Source organism: Alosa pseudoharengus, unplaced genomic scaffold (assembly GCF_046254945.1).
Source record: "Alosa pseudoharengus isolate Yale_2024_CS ecotype anadromous, Long Island Sound unplaced genomic scaffold, YU_APseudo_1.1 YU_APseudo_1.1_scf_1, whole genome shotgun sequence".
In the NCBI taxonomy this organism is placed as follows: domain Eukaryota; kingdom Metazoa; phylum Chordata; class Actinopteri; order Clupeiformes; family Clupeidae; genus Alosa; species Alosa pseudoharengus.
Window position 1 is genome coordinate 52,302,695 of NW_027468564.1, and position 5,992 is coordinate 52,308,686.

At 42.8% G+C, this 5,992-nt stretch overlaps 1 long non-coding RNA gene across 4 annotated transcripts; it reads left to right on the forward strand.

Moving 5' to 3' along the window:
• The first annotated feature begins 814 nt into the window (after positions 1-814).
• LOC143132726 (uncharacterized) lies at positions 815-3,350 on the forward strand. Of its 4 annotated transcripts, none has more exons than XR_012988352.1 (7): positions 815-1,025; positions 1,855-1,946; positions 2,060-2,189; positions 2,304-2,369; positions 2,777-2,866; positions 2,982-3,052; positions 3,179-3,350. It is a non-coding gene; the product is annotated as an uncharacterized LOC143132726 (long non-coding RNA). The 4 variants fall into 4 exon arrangements; XR_012988353.1 differs by lacking the exon at positions 815-1,025 and adding an exon at positions 1,210-1,540; XR_012988355.1 differs by lacking the exon at positions 815-1,025 and adding an exon at positions 1,272-1,290.
• Positions 3,351-5,992: the final 2,642 nt, after the last annotated feature.

Genomic DNA, 5,992 nt, shown 5'->3' on the forward strand with positions numbered 1-5,992 from the left:
TGAAACATCGCTATTTTACTTAGCCTGCTGTCATCCATCTAGCTCAGTGGTTCTTAAACTTTTTGTCTGGCGACCCCACAAAAAAGTATGACGAGGTCTGGCGACCCCACTTTCCCCAAACCCATTCTAAGTCCTTACTCAAATACCCCCCTCAAACGTTAACAACTAAATCAAGCAAAACCTAGAAAGCAAAGTCATTTGTTTTATTTACTCCATATGAACAAGATCCGAAAAAAAAAAAACAATCACGATTAAACAAGTGTAGGCTGCCGCCATATCAGATCAGAGCGCTATGTGCGTATAGCGCGCGCACACACAAGCACGCACACACACATAGCCTGCAGCATTAGGCCTACAACCAGGGGCGGAGCTACGTGGTGGCCAGGGGGGGGCACGGCCACCACTGGTCAAAGCTTGGCCACCCTGCTGGCCCCCCCAGCTCCGTTCAGTGAAAAGTAAAAAAAAAAAATTGCTGCCGTTTTCGACGGCACTTTGCCAACACTTTGCAAAGCAGGGACTGAACCAATTACTGCACTCTATCTACGACCATTGGCCCAGTCAGGAAGTGTAGCCCACGGTTGTGATCAAATCGTGAGTAGGCTAGTGCAGCAGTAGGACAATTCAAGTCATCTGTTAAAAGCACTTAGTAGACTAGCCTATTACTTAACCTCAGTAACAACAGGTGAGTTGATGAGTTGGAACATTAATGCTAATAAGATGTTAGAATGTGTCGCGATAGCCAACCCACACAGCAGTAGACTCCTAGGCGGATCCGCCTTCAAGTCGCCAAACCCTGTCGCATTCGTTTTGGTGCCGCACAGAGGATCAGCTCCGCCTCCAGGCGGCTCCGTAAATTCTACTGTCAAACAGCGGGTCCTGAGTGGACCCATGTCGAATCCGCGGGCGCGGACGCGCCTGTACTGTAACGGTTGAACATGACTGTACACCAAGAGCCGAGAAGAGTCATAGACCTACTCTAGTGGATATTTTCTTTGCTGGGACACGGTTGCGCTGAACCCTCTCGAGTAAGTGATATTTATTAATATATTGCGACATTCACAATAGCTAAACATTGGCCTTTGTGGTTTTATACTTAAAACTTACTTATCATGTTTATTGATTATAATGACGTTGTTTGATATTAGGACTAACGTTAACGTTAGTGCAGACGTTTGTAATTTTGAGCAACAGGCTAAGTTAAGTTAACGTTATTGTTAGCTGTGATGCTCATATGAGTCTGTAGCCTATTTGATTTAAAATGGGTTAGCAATTTCGGCAGAATATGTTATGGTAGTGTGATTTAAAAAACACACATTGTTATTTAACGTTAGTCTGGTCTTGTCTGTTTTAATGTGTTGCTGTTGTCCATAGTCCATAGTGCTACTATGCTAGCGGCATACAGCTGCTAGCTAGCATGATGCTAGGCGCAATTGCATAAGTTATTGCTAATGTCTATTATACATATATATGTTTGAGATCACGTTTGCGATGCAATCCTTGATTAAGCTGATACATTGGCACTGGTATTTCAGTCAATGAAGTCAGTGAAGCACTCGTCTGCTATGAAAGCTACCTAGCTACAACTTTAGCATGTTGACTCACTGATAATGGTTTAGCCCTAGCTGCTAGCTTCTAGCTAGCTGTGCATTAACGTTTGCATTTTGCCAAGTTTGGTCTCATACGTAACTTTAGTGTCCTTCTGCCATCTTTGTAATGAAAGCCTCGGCATTTTAATCACTGTTTAAGTCGGTTCAGACAACTAATGGGTATTGACGTCTGTTTGTGATTTATTATGCTAACGTAACTTAACTGTATGGAACTTGGTCCCCATCTTCTATTTTGTTTGTTCTGCAGCGTCAACTTTTATCGGCTGGATTCTACCATCTAACGTTACGAGTACCTCTGTTGGGTTCGCTTGATGAAGATACTTTCTGGGTTGTTAAAATGTAATGTGAACACATTCCCGTAGCATTCCAAAATAGACCAGAGATGCTTGTACTATATGTATATTTGGAAATTTTGGGATTGCAATAACCATAATGATATGGTTATTTAACAGCCATCGTTTCGGGGACTCTGATGAGAGTGAAGAAGAGCCAGTAAATGGTGACTTTGCATCTCTGAGGTACCTTCCAACTCGCCTGGTATATCAGTTGAAGCCTCAAACCTAAGCCAATTGCACTGGCAAAGTAAGTAATAATCTCTTAACATTGAAATAACTAAATCATAATATTAATATTAGAGATATGGTTAACATTCTTAGTGCTAAAGACATTCCCCTCTCCTTGTATCTATTCCTCCAGCTCCACCATCTTGCCGAGTGCCAGGCAGCAGAGTCACTACCCCTCAACCTGGAGAAAACTGTTAAGGTAAAGACTGATCTCTGAAATAAAATTGAATACAGTGGCCCCATCTATATTAACACAGCAGTAGTCACTCTATTTCAAATCAACAGATTGCATCTGCATTACCATCTCAGATTTTCTGCATACTTCATACATTACATAAATCTCAGCCAAATATTTTGTCAGTTAAAACATCTGCATTCATGCAATATTGCCTGAAAAGTTCATTCATTATTATCAGATTGTATTGAAACACATTGATTTCAATGTAAATCCATTCATGGAGTTGATATAGATAGTGCATACCAAAATGTTGAAACATACAAATTCATGTCCAGTATGACCAGAGATTTGTTTTTGTTTGCCATTGTTTGGCCCTGTAGCTCTCAGCCTACCATGGTTAACAGATCACAACCATTTCTCTCCCTTAGCACCTCACCATGGGGCAGGACCACAACACTCTTCACCACCTCAACTCCCTGCACCTGCACCCGCATTTAACATACGGAGAGTTACTCAAGGTAGGGACTGATCTCTGAAATATTAGTGAATAGAAAGGCCCCATGTGTATTATCAATGATGACTACCATTTAATACATTTTTTCCCCCTCTCGCACACCGCCCACTATGGGCCAGGAATGGCAGTCCCTCCTCAACTCCCTCCACCCCCACACCAGCCCTCAACGTGCAGCGAACAGAGGAGCTTTGTAAGTCATGTTTCTTTTTAAATTTAATCTCCTTAATACCTAGCTCATATATTGTATTGTGTAAGCATACTTGGCTTTGGATGCTACATACCATAAACATAAACATATCTGTCTGTTTGATTACAGGTGCTGTGAGGAAAAACATGGTGACACGGTCAGCCACGGACGCTGAGGTCACCAAGCACGCAATTAGGTGTTTCAACTGGCGGTGGATCGGGCAACGAGGAGACGTGTTCCGCCTCCATCCACACAAATGGAGTAATAGGAGAAATAAGCATTAAACAATCTTTTTATTGAACTTCTTGTCATTCACCAGTTATTCATTTTCTGATATTTTAGATGTGCATAGCACAGCATTTCATTGAAGTTGTAGCCTATTAGATAAAGTATTTCATGTCTGCACTGACCTAGGCTGATAAAGCACTAAATTAGGTTTTGACCTCAAAATTCATGTAGAGTAGCCTAGGCAACGTAGGCTACTTAACAAAAACAGAATAGCTTATAACCTGTAACTTTCCATAAATGTCCATTTTATATTTCCATTGAGTAGTGATCACGTTTGTACAGTAAATTGATGTCTTGACTTAAACCTTTTCTGTTAGGTTTATTGACAGTATTGTTAAGTTAAAAATACGAGGTGATGCTAATCGTAGGCCTATCTTGCTGTAGTAGCCTAGGCTAGGCCTAGTGATAGTTTTACTTTTATCCTATAGTTTATCCTATTTAATCCTACAGCAAGAACAGAAGGAATTTTGAAAATGAGATAAACGGGTCCGAAACGGACCCGGGCCAGATGAGCCTTTATGAGTCCGTTGCGGGTCCGCGGCGGATTTGCGGGTCCCAAACGGACCCGCCGCGGAGGTAAGGTTTTAATCGCGGATGCGGGGCGGAATCAGCGCGGAGCCACGGCGGGTCCGCGATCCGCCTTCGTAGCGGATCCGTTCCTGAGAGCATCTGGACTCCGATACGGGTCCGTTTCGCGGGTCCGTTCCGGAGGCCGTCATACATCCGCGGCGGATCCGCCGCGGAGTCCTTTTGCTGTGTGGGAAGTGAGCTGCGTTGGGCTGTCCTACTTAGGTAGGCTCTGACATTGACGTGTGGGGCTGATCAGAAATAATCGGATGCCCGCGGTAACGCTTTACAAAAATATTTCGATAAAATTCGGGTGAAATGCATATAGGCACATATCTCCGGATGGCTCCAATAAAAGTAGGCTAATAGGGCCTAGGCTAGGCTACTTTATAAAAAACAATTTGCTGACTGCGTGTGGTTCTTGCCATAGCAGCTGGTCAGGCAGAGGCAGGCTGCTTTGCCTGAGTTCTTTGTTACATTACTCCAGAACTGTACATTACTCCAGAACTGTTCATCGCAGCGAGATGAAACCTTAATTGCGTGACAGGGCAGAAGTGGGGCTTTCCAACGAGACTAAACTCTTGCCTGTGCGATGAAGTAGGCTATGAAAATAAAAAAAAATCATGAAATTAAATCAAATTGATTCATATTTATAGTTTACCTGCGCACCCAATACTCTCGTTTGAATTACTCACGAACCCGTGATCGCATAGATATGGCAAGCATATCAGAAGAAAGAGGAGACACATGGCTATCTATTGGTACCAAGTATATCGATGCTTCTGGGCTATAAAAACAGACAACGTGACTGCAAAATAACATAATGTACAAAAACCAACTCTCGTTTGAATTAGGCTACTCACGAACCCGTGATCGGATATGCCACGCATGTCAGATGAAAGAGGAGATAGAGAGCTACCATTTGATACCAAGTACATCCTTCTGGGTTATAAAACAGACGAAATGACATCAAAATAATAACTTCATATAGCTCGACTTACCCCACGTTTTTGTGTGTTGTGGTGGCAAGGCATGTACATAATCCAACGCTATCATGTGTTTCTCTATCGCAAAGTTCATACGGTTTTGAGATCCCAGCAAATTCCTGCATGGCATCCAATTCGAGACACACATTGCATCTCAATTTATTCGACAAAGAAACACCTTTTTGCCTTCACTTTGTTCATGACAGTAAAGTTGTTTTAGAATCATCATGAGTGTACACACATAATAAGACTGATTAAGTAAATAAGGGATAATGTATAGAACGCCGGTCATTACTGGGAAAATAATTCCCGACAGGGCGAACCGGACCCCGACGCGCAGCGGAGGGGTCTTGTTCCGCCCTGAAGGGACTTATTTTCCCAGTGTGTGTTGCTGTCCTCAATTTAGTGCTGAAGCGGATAATGCGAAGTTACCTAGAATGTTAACTTTGAACTATATTCAGTAAAGAAGCACTACACAAGTAAAACCATTGTAGGCCTATGTTATAAAAAATGTTCTTCATCTATTCTTTTACTCCGCTATACTCAACGTGGAAGTTAGGAAAATCGCCCTTCTGGCTTGTGTCAATATTGCACCGTGCGAGTATGTGTAGGTCTACCTGGTGTTCTACGGCACGCAACATTGACAGAAAAATACACTTTGCTACCGTTTGTGCACGAAATGTGCACTCGCAAGCATATCCAATGCAATTTCCGTGGTCAGATACAAGGCGGGGAACATAGGACCCTTTTCTACAAAAAGGGTCCTATGTTCCCCGGTCCCATACAAATAGCGGGGAACATAGGACCCGGGGAACATAGGTACGCTCCCTTATCTGCACACCTATGAAGTAGATCCATTTTTTGGCCGTAGGCCTATAGCCTAACACTTGTATATTAATTCGCCAAACTCGTTGTGAAGTTTAAATGAACTGTCACGTTGCATCCGAGCTGTAAAATGCAGACGTTCAGAACATTGCAACATTGTAGCATATGACGGAGTTGGCTTTCAGCTAGATAGATGACAGCAGGCTAAGTAAAATAGCGATGTTTCAAAGCTAAAGTTCATCAGAATCTTGGGATACGCCCGCTTGACAACGGGAGA